The 17939-nt window shown below is 37.3% G+C and overlaps 1 protein-coding gene across 18 annotated transcripts in view; it reads left to right on the forward strand.

Moving 5' to 3' along the window:
* NFIB (nuclear factor I B) overlaps positions 1-17939 on the forward strand; it is a 463288-nt gene that overhangs the window by 335421 nt on the left and 109928 nt on the right. The window lies entirely within an intron of this gene.

Raw genomic sequence — 17939 nt, forward strand, 5'->3', positions numbered from 1 at the left:
TGGCTTCTAGTCTCTCATGTTTTAGTTGCTATAAACAAAAATTAAATGAAAAAGTTTGTCCCACTGCTAAATCTTTGTGTGTGTGTGTGTGTGTGTGTGTGTGTGTGTGTGTGGGAAAAGTGTCAATTTTATTTTCACAATGTAATGATTACAGATTCTGCTTATATGTAAATTGTATAGAGAGCACATTTTACCTGCTAGCAAGTGAATGAAAGTCAACATTGTACAAATGAAACCATGAGCTGCATGAAGATAAGAACAAATCATCTTTTATTGACTGTTGTAGACTGAGTTCCAAGGATGATACATGGACCACTGTAGGTGTTCAGTCCTTTTCAAAAAAATAAACAAATGGGTAAATATCATCTGTATATGTCACAATCAGAATATTGAATGTTAATTACCTGTATAAATTGATAGCTCATTATGACTTTTTTCTTTTACGATTACTTTGTCTTTCTTTTGGGAATTAATGCTCTTTGTCTCAGTTTCTTCATGGATAGTACATCCAAGATAAATTTGTATGCCATTCAAATAGATTCCCAAAATTTTTCAGGGTAAGTTGGTATACAGGAGGTCACAATCTTGGAGAGAAGTAATGTATAAACAACCAACCATAATGCACTGGTCGGGCCCTGCACTGAAGTGTGAGCAAAGCCATGTGGGCCCCAGAGGGAGGTCTCATTAGATGGGGCAATAAGGTTCAGGAAGGATGTAACAGATGAAATTCAAGAGCTTTTAAAGATGAATTAGGAGTTTGTCTTGCGTCAAATAAGGGATATTCCAGGCATAGAAGCCGTATGAGCGAAGGCACAGACCTGCAGTTGCATGGCATATTCTAGGACTGTTAAGAAGAATATTAGGAAGTTGGGTGTCGGTGTGAGGGGGAGGGTAAAAGGTGATGGTTTCTGTGAGTGTGAGGCTAGGCTAGGGCCAGGTTATGGAGCACCTTGAATGCTGTACTAAGGAGGTTGTAGATTATTCTAGCTAGCAATTGGAAGCCACCAAGGTGTTTTAAGGAGTGAAGTGTTGTGATTCCTGGTGGCTGTGCAGAGGATGGAGTCTGGTTATAGTGTGAAGAGTGAATCCTAATGGCCTGAGGAGGCTGAGGCTATTGTGAGGTAAAAATGTGAAGCTCAATAAGGGACTTAGCACCAGTTGGGATGGAGATGGGGAAATAGGCTTGAAAGGAAGATAGAGTCTGGGCTGACAACTGAATGTGAGGCTTTAGGGAGGTGGGATTTCTGGAAAGAGCATTTTCAGCTTGGGAAACTGAATGGCTGTGAATGCCATTAATTGAGATATGGATTGGTTGGGGGGAGGTGAGAGTGTACAAAGGTTGCGCACTAGCAATATCAGGAGGAGTTTTGCAGTTAAAGAAGAGGTTAGGGCTAGATATGGAGATACGGAGTTCTCAAAAAATGGGTAGTATTTGTAAACGTGGACCTGGCTGAGTTTGCTGAGGGGGAATGTACAAAGACAAGAAGATGGCCAAGTTGGATGGATCATCTTTGGGATCACCAACATTTACAGGACCAACAGAAGAGAAGGAGATAGCCATCAGGACAGGAAAGAAGCCCTCAGAAATAGAGGATTGGACCTAGAAAGGAGTGGTTCCCTAAAGGAAAAGGGAAGGAGAATTTCCAAAAGCTAGGGATACTTAGTGTGAAAAGTCAACTAAGTAGAGTCTGGGAAAGTCAAGTTGTGTCTTAAAAAAATAGTAATTTTGGAGCTGAAACACACATTTAGGCTTACTGATCCTGAGAGCTAGTGTTGGGCATGAGGATTATTATTTTCTTATCTCAGATCGTGATCAGAGAGTATGTGAGTTTTGGTATTGTGTTTTATTCCTTGGTCTAACTTCACTGAAACAGATTCTGGGGTCCTGGGTTGCTTAAAGGATGAATATTCTGTAGACTTTAAGAAACTTCTGATGAAAACAGTGGATTATGTTTATTGTAATCTTTCTCTTCTACCAGTTCTGAGAAGAAATTTGCATTTTATTCATCAAATTTCATCACTGGCTACTATATTTTAAGGAGGAGAAGCTAATTTGAAATTCTGGTTTGAGTTTTGAAGAAGGCATGAACAGTTTCACAGAAAATAGAAGGAAATATGCCCAACTACTGAACACACCTCTTTAAATTGCTCTTACCAAGCCTTCAGACCTAGGGGCAAAATTATGCTCCAGGCTCCGGGTCCCTGGATTCACTCTGTTAGCAGCAGCAGTGAGGAGCAGTTTATTTGGACAATCCCCTCTGCTCCCGTTCTCCCTGTGTGATTCCCCATTTTAGCTGTAAAAGACTCAGAAAGTGGTGATTTTATGCTAGTACATACAGAAATACCTTAGCAAATATGATTGAGCCAGCTAATGTGTAAGTAAAAACAATAGCTGACTGGAAACTGGGTGCAACTCTGCAGTCTCCTTGGATATCTTCAGGAGTTTTGAGAAATTAAAAAAAAAAAAAAAGCCTGGGTCCTCCAAATGAACTGAAGTCATAATCAGTCTGCAATGTTGAGAGTTTCTTTTAAATAAAAATAAATGAGCAAGTGGAAGTCTTATTAGCTAAAACCAAAAGCACAAGCATACATGGCCCTTTCACAAAGTAAAATGGCCATAAGCATAATGAGACTCCAACACATCTTTACTTTTTTTGCTGTTTTAAGTTTTCCAGCCCTTACATTCTAGGATGCTGCCTTACCACTTCCTTAAGGAAACACAAATGGATGAGTTAAGTTTTTGAAAGTAAAGGAGGATCCTGTTTAAGTAGATTAGGGTCTGGCAGGCCATTTAACTTTATCAGGCATTTAAAGCCGAGGATGTACACTGTAGCCGGCTGTGACTTGCCAATTAGCTGGGCTTTCCCCACTGTTTCTGGTTTGGCAGGGACGAGGTGGTTCACCCTGCCGCACTACTGCCTGCCAAGGACACATGGCCAGCTCCCGGCTTCCTGTCTTCCTCTTTGTGTCCTGGCCTTGCCTTCCAGGGAGCTGCCAGAGCACAATTGCCAAAAAATCTTCCTTCAGAAAGGTCAAGTAACCTCAAGTCACCTATGCCAATATTTGTGTTTTCTTTTTAATCCTTCTGTGTTCGACTTGGAGAAAGCTGTAGATGCGAACATGCAGAATGGAACCTGGGTCACTTTGGATCACTTGGATAAAGCAACAGAACCCAAAGAATCCCTTGGCCAGTCAGGGTGTGATGTTTTGAGTAGAATTCTATTTAAAGCTCTGTGAAGTGTGATAGAGTTCAGAATGGTTCAATGTGGATTTGGATTTCGTTGCTTTTTAGGATTCACTGTACACATGTGATTTTTGGCCAAAAATCACTGGTGCATCACATGGCAGGGAGAGGGAGAAAAGTGGAGATTGGTTTTGGCTTAAGGACTGCATTTTTGTTTGTTTGTGTTTTCAGGACTCTATAGTCATATACTGCCTTTTGCTTTCCAGTTTGGTGTCTGTGAGCAAGCATCAGCAGCCAAGTCCCTTGTACACTGGCTGAGAACAATGTACGGGAGTTACCTGGGGTGCTTGTTGGGAGCGCTTTCTTGGCCCCAGCATTGCTGTACGAGTCCCAGTCATTGCGGGTGAGGTCGAGGAATCTGAATTTCTAACAAGCATCTCAGGTGAATCTGATGCTCACTAGAATTTGTGGACTGAATGTGTCACTGATTGTGAAATGACAATAAGGCAAGTAGCATTTATTGTCATGATACAGCAAGTTGTTCTACTTCTCCTTTAATTGGTCTTTTTGGAGCTCTGTGTTTAATTGGAATCTAGATAGTATGCAGATCTCCACTGACACCAAACACTTTTCTGAAGATCAAACTTTTAAAAACCTGTTAATATAAGAAACTTTATCCAAATAATTGTTCCAGGTTTAAACTCTAAATTTTAGGATGATTTATGAGGCATTTTTAATGACATGTAGAATGCCATAGTGAACATCCTAAATGACTTTAGAAGGCTCCCTCCCCGTAGCCACACTGTGAATCATGCTCCTTGGAGATGTGCAGTGTGATGGGGCCTAGTGATGTCTATTATGGAAGGGAAACCCCACGTCTCTAATACTTCATAAAGCAAAGCTTTTATTATTTACTTTGAAAAAATTCCATTTGAGGAATATGGAATTCTTTTTTTCTTTTTTTTTTTTTTTTTTGAGACTGAGTCTCGCTCTGTCGCCCAGGCTGGAGTGCAGTGGCGCAATCTCGGCTCCCTGCAAACTCTGCCTCCCGGGTTCACGCCATTCCCCTGCCTCAGCCTCTCCGAGTAGCTGGGACTACAGGCGCCCGCCACCACGCCCGGCTATTTTTTTGTATTTTTAGTAGAGACGGGGTTTCACTGTGGTCTCGATCTCCTGACCTCGTGATCCACCCGCCTCGGCCTCCCAAAGTGCTGGGATTACAAGCGTGAGCCACCGCGCCCGGCTGGAATATGGAATTCTTAAAGTGCCTAAACCTGAGCTGCCTACTAATTCTCATAGCTATTGGTAATTAATATAGGGGGCAATGTGTGTTCTGTCTGTAGACTCCAGGAAAGTTCACCATAGCCCCAACATTCCCTTTTGGCTTTTCATGTAAAATTGTCCATAGCACTTTCTTCCTAAGCTCAGTTTAATTTTCTTTCGTGCCTTTTGTACCTTGAGATATGCTGTCTTTCTTGGTGAGAATGGTGTAGCCGTGAACCTTTTTGTCATTGTTTTGTAGCATTTGTAGAGTGAGGACCAGATTAACTTTGTAATTTACCTTTTTTTTCCTAAGTTATTTCCAAAATTTGCTAAAAAAGCTGCAGCCTCAGGGACACCTCTGACTTTCTGACACAACTAACAAACGCCACACTAATTTGGAACACATGTTCTGTCAAAGTTTACCTATAGCCTTGAGTTCCAAATTTGCAACTTCAGCATCTTCTGTTGAAAATAACAGCATATTTTTTCTTAAGCTCCCTTTTTGCCTCCCCTTGAACTCCGCAGTCTTTTATAACAGTAATAAGGAAATGTGGTTATGGGTATAATTGCCACAAGGCAATTATACCCTAGAGGACTGACAGAATTTTCTTTTCTATATCTGAGGGCTGGGCTCCATCAAGAAGATCCATTTGCAAATAACTCAATTAGAAGAATAACAACAGTGTCTTTATTTTTATAGCAACTTTCCCTATAGAGATCAAAGTGTGTTAGGGACGTCCTATCAGATTCATCGTTCTAATACCCCAGTGGACTGGAATAAAGTTTTATTATAGCTTGTTTGAGACAGGAGAGTGAGACAGAGAAAGGTTAAGTGTTGTCTCTCAGATCATAAGAAAGTCAGAAGGGGAAATGCAATGAAAAATCAAGGGTTTTCTATTACTCTGCAAGTTATCAAGCTCTGCATTCCTTTCTGGTTAATTGTAAAGGATCAGAATAAAACAAAACCTATTTTGGGATTGCAAAGTAATGTAGATGAAAATGGCTTGAAAATAGCTAAGGTATTCTTGCTATCTTTATCATATTTAGTACAAGTGGAAGGTAAGAAAGAGCCTTATTGTCAGTATCTAATTGTACCAATATATATGAAATGGATTTTACACATTCTTGATTGATTGGATTCAAACTGCCAAATTGTCTTAATTATTAATAAAAGACTAATGGAAAATAACATTTATAATTCTGGATTTAAAGGAATTCCATAAGATTTGACAACAAATTTTGAACAGATTAAGAAGCCAAAGATCAAAGTTACTCTGATTACATAAACGGCCTAACAAAATACTTAATTAAGTAGTCTGATTTTTCTTTTTAAGGTTTTACTTGTAGACTCCATAGTTCTGAGGGTAGGAGTGATGATCTTAGGCTCTGTTTTTGTTTTTTTTTTTTTAAGTTAGAATTAGAGAATTGGGAGTAAAATTACTACTAATCTTTCAACCTGATTTCAAGGAGCCTTGGAGGACACATTCTGTGGGGAGTAGACACAATTAACTTGATGCTCCTAATTACTATTGTTTGATTTGTGATTAAAGGTGGTGTATTTTGGTGTAGGGCTTTTGGCTTCTCAGGTGTCCAGTGTGCTGCTGCTGGGGAGAGTAGGGGGTGGCAGCATTCCCTCCCTTAAACAGGAATCCCCTTCCACAAACTAGAAGCTGAAATATCAGAAATAACCCACATTTAATCAGACCTTGCCTTCTAATGAGAAAAAATGAAAAATTAGGCAAAACATAAACACATGGCTTTTTAAAGCTCTCTTTGATTTTCAAAGCTCTAGAGTGGGTTCATATTTCTTCACTTTAACCCAAGTAAGTGAAGTTATCTTTCACTTATAGATCCTCCCTGAGTGCCTCATGGAAGGAGTAATGACCTTGAGACTTTTATCTCATCATCACTGCGCCTCTTGTTATGTCTTGATGCTTAATGAATGTTAAGCTGGAAACTAATCCAGGTAAACAGGTGAAGGGAAAATTAAGTTCAACCAGCTTGAACATAGGAAAAAAAATCCATCATTTAGGAGCACCATTAGCACTGCGAATGGACTAAGGAGACACATCCTGTTCCCTACCAGGTGATTGGATCATATCAGCTAATTTATTCTATTTTTAATAATTGCTGGATGATATTAATAGGGAACTTTCAGTTATTATTTTATTATTATGCATTTTCTTTTGCAAAAAAAAAGTTTAAAAAACATTTTTTTAAATTCCCCATTCCCTTTTTCTTCCCCATGCCCTTACTAGATTCCTTTCTCTATGTTTGCAATGTCATTGTGTTTTGCATGGTGTGACATACATACCCTTAATGCCATAAAAGATTCCTGCTCTGTGAAAAGAAAGTTGAACAGTGTTGTCACTTTGAAAACACAGTGATAGCTTTGAATGGGAGTCTAATGTGAGGAGGAAGCTTTGGCTTTGGGATCCAGATTGCGGTAACCAAACTTCCAAATTCAAATTTGGTCTGCAATCCTGGCTTCACTGCAGTCATTTATATTGACAGTGAATAAAGAAACCTAAATAAATACGAATGAAGCGGCAACACAATAAAAGTCGTCTCATATGTGCTTTATACTTTCAGATAAAAATTAGAATTTATCATTTTCTTTGAGATTATTTCTCTGGTTCATGTGCTTACAAAATTAGCTTGATGTTTTAACTCATCTTTATTTCATTAAAGTATTCCTTAGATATGGAGGTTTCTAAAAAATAGAATATTTTGTCAATAAGGTGGAAAATGACAAGGGTTATTTCCTAAAAGCATCACAGGAGAGAGAAGCATTGTGCATTTATTAGGCAGTGACAGAGCTTTGCAGATGGATGATGGAAGTTCTAACATCAAACCTTGCCATCTCTGGCAGTTTAAATTCTGTGTAGTTCAGTTCTACCAAAAGTTTTTTTTTTTTTTAACTTCTTTTGCCAGTTGATTGGTCCTATGAAGTAAATTTCAGTTCAATTCTTGGGCAGATAACCACCCCAGTTAGCATTCTCTGGGGCCCTTATTGGCTTTAGCAAGCCTAGAAGAATAGGATTTCCTTCCAGGTCAGGTATAGAACGTTGTGGAGAAGCTTACGAGATCTCTTTCTCTTCTGTGAAAGAGGGGGAGAGAGAGAGAGAGAGAGAGAGAGAGAGAGAATGTGTGCTGGATTGAGCTGGTAGAGTGCACCTCCAATATTAAAAAATAATTTCCCAATAAATTATCTCAGCGTTATTTTGTTCTATCTTTCTGCGTCGTTGGTAAGTGGATATTTTGTGTAAATTGGCTCCGAACAGACCTTCAAATACATTGAAGGTGGAGCTTAGTTCTTTGCTCTGTCATCCCATTTCTAGGATAGGGCCTGTTTCAACCTATTTCTCAGCCAAATTTTATCATAATTTGCTATCTGCTTAGTATAATATATCTCATTTGTTTTATCTTGGCTTTAATTGAATTACCTATTCCTATGGCATAATTCTTAAATCATAGCATATACATATACAGTACTTTGGAAGAACTGGGATAATTTTTTTTTCTTCTTATTGTCTTTTTTCTTCCTTGACTGTAACTTAGAATGAAAGTTTAAGTTTCAAATAGTATGTGTGTAATAAAAAACTTGGTTAAAAGGTGGATTCATTTTCCTTTCTGGCTTTAGGCTCCCTGTCCCACCCATTCTACCCCCCATTACCAGAAAAAGTCAAGGGCTTTTCTATCTTGTGGTCTCAGCATTATTCCTATGGTTTTTAGTGTCTGTGCAGTATGTCTGCTGTCATATTTATGGAGATTGTCTCTTAGCTTACCTGTCACACTATAATTTTCTCATTGGGGAAAGTAAAGGGTGGTGGGAAAACATGAAAAGTGGAAGTTATTGCTAGACTTACTTCATGGCCACTTTATGTCTATTTAGACTCCAACCCATTTTCTTTTTTCAGTAAATATTTATTGAATTAAATTTATAAATGTGCATTAGAAATTTGCCTTATGTGGCATAGATTGACTAAAATACATTTCAGGCACAGGCTTAAAAAATAATAAACATGTATTTTCAGTTGAAATGATCTCTGTATGATGTTTGGTGGTAACTGTCACCAACTAGGAAAATAATGTTTTAAAAAGAGACATAAAATAAATCTTGGGGGTGGGGATTCAAAATGATTGAGAGAGAGGATGTAGAGGGACATTGCATAGAGTGCAATGCTGGCAGCTAAGTGTGCACATCCAACGCCAGTGTCATCCTGTTAGTTCTATCCAAAAAAAGTTGGCAACATGTGAATTGATGCTGTATGTTTTTCCGTTATGTCACTTCCCTCTAGCCAGGCTGTTATCTAGCACAATTTAAAACACTAAGTATGTTGGTACTGTTTGCATTTGTGATTCTAAAGTTTTGGTACTGTGAGTTCACATATATCCCTGTGCATATGAGCATAAATATTTTTGTTTTCTCCTGTTCGTAGAGTGTTTTAGCAAAACACCATAGAGTGTTACTATTCTGATGGAAAAAATACTTTCGTCTTTTCTTATTTTGTAATTTTTCTTATGTAAAATGCCTGATGTCAAGTGGGGACTTATGAACCATTTCCTAAAGGAAACAGAGTAATGTTGAAATCATTTCTCTTTCCTGTTAGGTATTATTCTTATGTTGATGTATACTGGTGCATATTTAAGAAAACCTTTTGATTATCCCCATGAGACTGTTAGTTATTCTGACAATTGATAAGCATTTCAAAGTTGTTAGTGGCATGAAATATAAGTAAATGTATAATGTTTTACAAAAACAATCAAACTTATAATTGTTCCAGTCAAGGAGCGTACAGTCATGTGTGAAGGAAAAACACATGCACAAGAAAAAACTTGTTAAAAATTGGATAGAGAGACTAGGAGGTGATAAAAAGAAGAAGTAAACTTGGATGGATGGGTAGGATTATCAGAAGACCTCCTGAAAGAGATATATTTAGAACATGGCATTGAGAATCTAGTTACCTTTTTTAAAAACTTGATTATTTTTATGTATCAATATGCATTACAAAAAACTTTGTGATATAGAATTTTGTACTTAGTACTGAATGGTGGCAGTACTTTCTCATCTTTTTTTAACAAATACTTGAAATCTATTGATTTTTTGAAAAGTTATTATATTTGTCTAATACTGTTTAACTCTATTACCTGACATGTATTTTAGAGTGATAGATATGCCAAATTCAAAAAACAAATATATCTGTCAGATTTGAGTAAAATAAACTACCAGATAGTCCAATAGCTGGAATTTCATGGGCAAGGCCAGTTACAGTGATGTTAGAATAGGTGAAAAGCTTAATGGGCAATGAGGTCACCCAGTCATTAGCATCAGTAGGAACCTACTACACAAATTGAGTTGGAGCTGCCTGAAGGGAGGGCACCACAGAGGGAGGAACTTGTTCAGTGGAAGCAAGAATCACAAAAGGAAAACTCACCACTGTTTGGAGACAAATGTCAAAGCAGAGGAGGGAAGGAATACCTCCCCTTCTCCTTTCTTCCCACCCTCCAGATTCCCAAATTCCTACCATTGCCTCCTGTGGGTTGGACCTAGCCTGAAGTTAATAGTTAACGGAACTGGGAAGGGTGGTTTGCAGGAACAGAGTTCAGGATGGATCTGAGGACAAGTTACTCTTACAGGGCAATTCTAATTTTGGGGGTGGGTGGAGGGATGAGATTTAGGTAAGATTCAAAGCAATTGTTTGGGGCAGGGGAATTAAGTTTGCATAATATCATCCAAAGCTTTATCACACCAGTTTTTCTTACCGGTGTTGAGTTACTAATTTTTTAAATCCTATCTGAAAATTTAGTTTATACATTTCTGTCACTGCCTTGCTGTTAGGTGGTTTTGAAAAATATCCGTGAACAATCTTGTTAGTTAATTTTAGAATTTTAACATGCTTTAAACATCAAGAAGAATTTGATCTTGTCTAATTAGAAGCAATCTTTAAGACCAAAAACACAGGTGACAGGCTCAAATTATTCCTATGGCAATTAACTCTGACAAAGAATTGGATGATCCCTCCTTCCCCTTTTCCATCTTTTGGAGGTACCAAGAGTGGACAAGGAAAAGTTCAACTGGTCTTGTAACCAGGCACTATCTAGAACTTGGAAATAATGATGTGATTTCTTGTTTTTGTGTGTGTGTTTATTGGAGGTTGAGTATGCCGCATAGTTTGTTTTTTGATTGGATTGGAAGGCAATGTCAGTTTTGAAATGGCAGCATAATAATCAATTTGGAAAATTAAACATTAGCCATATGTAATGGTACGTGCAATGAAAATAATCTTTATGAACATGGGAGATGAGTCTGCAGTAAAAAGCTTGAAGTTGGTCTGTGTTAAAATTTTGTCACATCTGGAAGGCGTTGATGTCTAAGATTACATAGGTTTGATATCATTCAGGGTTAAGGCATATGGATGGGACATTATGCAGAACCTTGATTTTTTCATACTCTTTGGATTTGGCTTAGGCATTTTTGAATCATAAGGAGTTGATATGAATCTCTATTAAAGATAAAATGAGTAACAAGACAAAATGGGAGGAATTTTGAGCACCTGGTACACAGCTCTGTGCCATTATACTCTCAGTTGCCTTCTTTAAAATGGATATAGCAAGTGAACATGCCCCTCATCATTTATTTTCCCATTTCCCAAAAACCATAGTAATGAGTAGTAGATTTCATGGTGGGCTTCTGTTATTCTTTATTATTCTTGGTTATAATTATCTGTATTTTTTTATTTTTGTTTATTTTTTTCAAGATAGGGTCTCACTCTGTCACCGAGGCTGGAGTGCAGTGGTGTAATCTCAGCTCATTGCAGCCTCAACCTCCAGGGCTCAAATGATCCTCCCACCTTAGCCTCCCAAGTAGTTGGGACTACAGGCACCCACTGCTATGCCCAGCTAATTATTGTATTTTTAGTAGAGGTGGAAATTTCACCATGTTGGCCAGGCTGGTCTCGAACTCCCGACCTCAGGTGATCCTCCCACTTCAGCCTCCCAAGTAGCTGGGACTACAGGCACCCACCACTACGCCCAGCTAATTATTGTATTTTTAGTAGAGATGGAATTTCATTATGTTGGCCAGGCTGGTCTTGAACTCCTGACCTCAGGTTATCCACCCACCTCAGCCTCCCAAGTACCTGGGACTACAGGCACCCACCACTACGCCCAGCTAATTATTGTATTTTTAGTAGAGATGGAATTTCATTATGTTGGCCAGGCTGGTCTTGAACTCCTGACCTCAGGTTATCCACCCACCTCAGCCTCCTGTATTGTTGGGATTAAAGGCATGTGCCACCGTGCCTGGCCAGGATTATCTGTATTTTAAACTGTTCTCTTAAAGTGACTGTTCGAAAGAATATTGCCCCATAAAATGCCCCATCTTCATGTCTCTGTGAGCTTGTAAACTTTTCAAAGTTCTTTCACACACATTATTTCACTTATTAGAATATTCTTGACCTTCTCTTTTTAAAAAAGGAAAATCATGTTAGCTATTTTTTTGTTTTTATTTTATCAATATAATTGAGTTCCTTTCTTTGTATGCACAGTTTTAATTTGCAAGAGGAAGTTACTGTCTCCTCATTTGTTTCCTCATTTTATCCCTTTTCAAAAATGTTGGTTCAATGATGCATTATTCAAGTAGTTTTATTCCTGGTATACTAACTTTTGCCTTGAAAACATGGGGACAGAAGTTCTTTGAACCACTTATCAAGGAACTGTTAGGACATTTAATACTATTATCTGCCACATCAGCAAGCTTCCTGTTCATCAAATGACTTATCTAATTTTTTTCCTCTAATTATGGTAAAGTTATTTTATGAACAGAAGCAGTAATGAATACCCCACGTACAAATCTACTTTACCTTGGTAGAAAGTAGGCTATGCGTCATCTTACTGTGTTATCCAGTTAATTGTTGTGCATCTTGAGATGAAATATATACATTTATTTTTATATGAATATATTATCACAGACTTAAGAGCCATAATTTAATAATAAAAAAAGGACTGGTTATTAATCACATGTAAGTAACATAAGATGTAAAAAACCCATCCAGTTTCTTCTCTCTAAGCTCACATAATGATATAAACATAAACATTTTAATGATTTGGCAAAGTATCTTTTTTAGCTAACATAATAGAGAAATCTGTATCCAATTTAAAAAATTTTTTAGGAACATATGCCTATGAAAAAATGAGCAATGAAAAAATAAGGATGTGACTTTTTGGTCACTGAGTCAGTCACTACATTTGTATTTGTAGAGAGGTTGTAGAAACTTAAAAATTAGAATATGTGTAGATAATAATCAAAAACTAAAAGTTATGACTGGTATTACTGGCAGTTTGTTTGTAATTTAAGGAAGATGAACTGTTTTAACTGCTACCAGTCATCATCTTGTTCTCTGTAAAACAGTGGTTAGTCATTCAACACGTATTGATTGAGCATCTAATATGTGCCAGGAATATGCTAGGGCAGTGAATAAGACTAACATGTTTCTTGACCCCATGGATTTTAAAATGTAGCAGAAGAGTTGCACTCTAACCCAGTCCTTCAATTACCTGTGTTATCAGCGTTTGCAAGGGGCAGTGCAACCAACTAGGTGGGGATTTTTTTTTTTTAGGAGGAGGAGGAGGAGTACTAATTAAACCTTAAAGAACATTAAATATATATATCTCATAGCCTTTTTCCACAAAAATACTTGTGCATATTTCACTGTTGTGTGAAATTATTTTTTTCCTATTATTTCTAATTCCTTTGAAAACAACTAAGACGAAACTCTTTCCTTTCCTTAACCAGTTGCGACTGGGCAAGATCAAAACTGATTCATGCATGAAATGGTTTGCTTAGAGTCAGCGTACAAGTGCTTGGCAGTTGACGAATAGAACCCAGGAGTTCTGACTCTCCAGACAGTTTGAAGAGAACATGTCGTGCTCCCTGAGAAGAAAGATTGCCAATGAAATATTAGAAAGTCTTACATCTGATTTTAACCTAGATATACTAAGTTTGGGGAAAATACATGAAATAACATAGCACAGAGGGACCATGTGTACACAAGAGTGTTGTATGTGTGGGATTTAGAATAATGCGTGAAGACTCCAGGATAAACCAGATATGTAAGTCATGGTGCTAGGTAGTAACATAAATGCTGTTCAGGACTTTGGAGGTGAAACAGCACTTATTTTTCTATGCTTTCCTTTTAAGAGAAAAATTTAAGACTAATAGGATCATAAACATTGCATTTGGTTTATGTTGAAATTCTGCATTGATTTTTCAATTTGCCTTCATGATTATGTTCTTGAGTCTGATGACATTCTGGTTTTTCATTTCCAGATTCTTATTTCACCAACATTTTCTTTGCACTACATACCTTGCTGTAAAATGCAGGTTTCTTGGTTTCCAAGGGGAAAAAAATGTATATTACATAGCATAGCTGAAATCCAAAATGTTTCCCAGATGGAAAAGACAGAACATTCATCTCATCTTTTCCTACTGGATCTGGCTGGGTTTTGGAAGGGACTTTATTATTTTCATGTGGCAAACTGTGTTGGCAAATTGTTCCTCAAAGTACGCAGTGGCGTGTTCATCTAATATTATAAGATATGGGCAGCATTTATGAAAGATTATAAATCTTACAACTCTCTTCAGAAACTTAAAATACAGCTGGAAATGTTTTGCTTCCAACAAATATGCAATCTTCATAAAATTCGAAAAGAAATGTTTTGAATAAATAATGTTTTAGTTTATTTCTCTCTAGTGCGAGAGCTATTTCTTTTAGTCAAAATCATGCCATAAAACTCTTCCCTCCTCTACATTAGCACCCTTGCCTCTGTATTTATATTATGCTGGTGCATTTAATATATATTTTTAAGTATGCCAGATTGCTTTGCCTTGTTTTTAAAGATAGAAAACTGGATTTGCTCCCAGGGACTCTTTCCCTAACTGGACCAGTTTAAAAACTAAGCAAGGATTGAGTCAGTTAATTAATTTAAATAAGATTACAAATCAAAAACATATTATGCAATCTTGATTTAATTACCACGTTTTATTTACTTAATTGAAAACACACTGTAGAAAGTCAGCAATCTTGACAATGACCAGTACGGTGTTTTTGCATTCTATAGGTTAAAGCTTTCAAAAGCAAGAACTGTAGGTGATCCTGATTATGACCTTTGTTTCACTCAATCCCTAGATCAGTAGAAAGTCATTGAACTTAATCTTAGGTTAGGGCAGAAAGGTCAGATATGATTATCCTAGCTTCCCATTGTTGTGGGGGGTGGGTTGGTACTACTTAATAAAGTACCACAGCCCTCTGGTCAGAGATGTTGGCAGGTTTAACACTTTTTGTGCAGGGGTTTCATTAGTAGTCCCCTGTGGTAGAATGATTTGCTTTGATTTTTTTTTGATATATGATTTTTGAGATATGATTTTTTTTCCACCTTAAATTTCAGTGGCCTATTTTTTCAGTTAATTACCTGTGGACAAATTTCAGTCTTGAGCCCTAACAAATCCTTATTTTAATCCTTGGGATATGACTCTTTGAACCTAATCTCCTTGTTAAGCAAAAAAGTGGCTTTTTAAAAGAAAGCTTAATGATCAAACAACTGGAGTGTTCAGGAATGAAATAGGATATATTATATATCTACTGTCTTGTTCTATAGTTTTCTTTGGTTAATGAAATTACTTTATCATGAAGATCTTAAATGTAGCAATATCTTTTTAAACTATGCGTTTTGCTAAATGAAACATATATTTTAAAATCAATGTTAACCAACAGAAAGACGGATCTGAAGATACAGGACTTCAGATCTGAAATAGTAAACAGTTTAAAATATGCAGGAAACTGCATCTCCCAAATGTTATGTTGGTTCTGCCAAAATATTCAGAGGGGTCTAATTTCTCTTATTGCTGAGAACTGGGTTTAGGAGGAGTACAGATTCACTAAACAAACAAACAAGAAAACAAACAAACAAGATCAAGGATTCCATTAACAAAGTGATAAAGTTAAAACTTCCCATGAACAGCTTGTTAACCAAGTTTTGCAGTGAAGTGGACTCCAGATAATTTAATGCCCTATTGAAAAGAGACAGAGAGACAGAAATACGGAGACAGAAGCAGAGAGAGAGAGACAGGAGATAAAGGGAGACACAGGCACACACATACACACAGAGAGAGAGAGAGAGAGAGGAGAGAAGAATGAAGGAGGGAGAGAGAGAGAGAGAAACCATTTCCCAAACATTCACATGCTTATGAGAGGCAAGGAAAACACTCAGTTTTCCCATGTTCTTTTGTTGTCTTATTTTAATACACATCTAATAGAGAGAAAATAAAATAATGTAAAACTATAATTTTGTGTCACCCAAAGCAATGAAGCAACCTTCCATTAAAACTGAAGCTGCCTAGTGTTTTAACTGTGCTGGAAAAAAAAAAACCAAACCAAATTATGTAATAGGAATCTTGATTATGGAAAGCTAGTGTTCTATAAATCCCAAGGAATCAGTTATGAGAGACAGTAAACTGCAAAGGGTGAGGTAGAAAACTTTGGGCAGAGAGAGGGGAAGAGAGAAGAAGGTTTGGCCCAAGGAGAATAGTTTGCTCTCCATTACCCTTAATAATATAGATGTTTTTGTTTTACCTTTTTCTTTCCCTACTATAAAATACATGCATTTGTATTCCTTCCCTTAAGCTTTTGTTTCTTACCTGTTGCGTCTTGTTTCTGGCATGTTATATATTTAATTGTAAAAATATACTGTTATATTATCAATTAATAATGTTTTAGAGAGAAAGAGACTATTCTAAGCCTTAAAAAAAAATCTCATGGTATTCTTTCATTGACAATGGGCTATTTCTTCACCTGCTTAAGGCAAAGGACTAGGACAAAGGGGCCTTTTATCACGTGATGACTAAGTGTAGTTCTAGCAAGAGGCTGTCTGTAGGTTAACAGGTTACAGTGTGGGTTTCATTTACTCCTCTGATATCCCTTGATATAAAAGCTATATTGTTATGGAATCACAGAATTTTAGAGCCACAGGGGACCTGAAAACTCACCTTGTACAGCTCCTTCTTTGCACTAAAATCATTATAAATTAAAATTATGCTTCTCCAGTTGTCTTTTTCTGTTGATCTTCAAGCTATGGTGTCAGAGAATAAAAGGAGTTCCTAAAAGAAGTTTCATCTAGGAGTAGAAAGTTGATATATAAAGGTCACTAAAACTGTCTTGGCCCAGTGCTTGCAAAGTAGGGACATGGACCTTCACCAAACATTTATTCTCTTTATAAGAGATGGACAAAAAATAATTTCTGACTCAAAATAGTATGTCTTATCCACCCTATCTTGTTTCCAAATATTTCTTCAGGGAGTTGGGAAGTAGGATTGAGCCTTACATTAGACTGAGAGACTTAGCCCTGGAAATTGTGTGTCTGTTTCCCTGGCTTGCCACAAGAAATTTATCTGTTTGACTTCTAATGTATGATTTTACACAGAGCGGTATGCTTTGTCTTTCTTTTTTGTGCACTTTTATAGTTTATAGACTGATGGTTTTCTGTTCATTTGACTTAACCGAATGTGCCAGGCCCTATCCCAAAGATTCGGGCTATAAGGCTAAATAGGGCAATAGACTTCATGTCATATTGTTGAGGATCTAAAGGGGATGACCTCACCATGGGGGACTTCAGGGAGAAAAAAGGGGGAACATTATGCACAGACTTGGAGACATCAAATGCAGGAGACACACGAGGAATCAAAAGGCTAAAGTATGACCCAGGTGCTGATGGGGACCAGATCAAGGTGCCATGAATGGCATACTATTTTCAGAATATATGTAAAGGTTTTAGCAGATGTTTAGCTTAATCAGTTTTGGGTCTTATAAAGATCATCTTGGTAAAAGAGTGAAATATGTCTTACAAAGGTGGGAAATCAGGTCGTTTTTTCACGGCATTGTTCCTAAGGTCACCTTCTTTTGATGTCTTTTATGATATGCCCTTGCCCCCCCTTCCTAGGAAGAATCATCTGTCCCCTCTTGATTTATGTATTTTTTTATTTGTATATTTCTGTCTCTTCAGGCAGCCTCTGAGCTTCTACATGGCATAGAGTGTATATTCTTTTTTAAAAACAATATTTAAAGGTCATTATTGTAAATTAAATATAAATGTAATAAGCCTTACAGAGCACGTGCTGTGTTCCAAACATTACCAAGAGTTTGCAATACATGAGCCGATCTTGGCTCACTGCAACCTCCACCTCCTAGGTCCAAGTGATTCTCAAGTCTCAGCCTCTCAAGTAGCTGGGATTACAGGTGTGTGCCACCACACCTGGCTACTTTTTTGTATTTTTTGGTAGAGACGGGGTTTCACCATGTTGGACAGGCTGGTCTCAAACTCCTGGCCTCAAGCAATCAGCCTGCCTTGGCCTCCAAAAGTGCTGGGATTTATAGGCGTGAGCATAAATCTTAATTGATTTACATTTAAATGATGTTTACATTAATGACCTATAAAA

This window comes from Symphalangus syndactylus, chromosome 9 (assembly GCF_028878055.3).
Source record: "Symphalangus syndactylus isolate Jambi chromosome 9, NHGRI_mSymSyn1-v2.1_pri, whole genome shotgun sequence".
NCBI lineage: Eukaryota > Metazoa > Chordata > Mammalia > Primates > Hylobatidae > Symphalangus > Symphalangus syndactylus.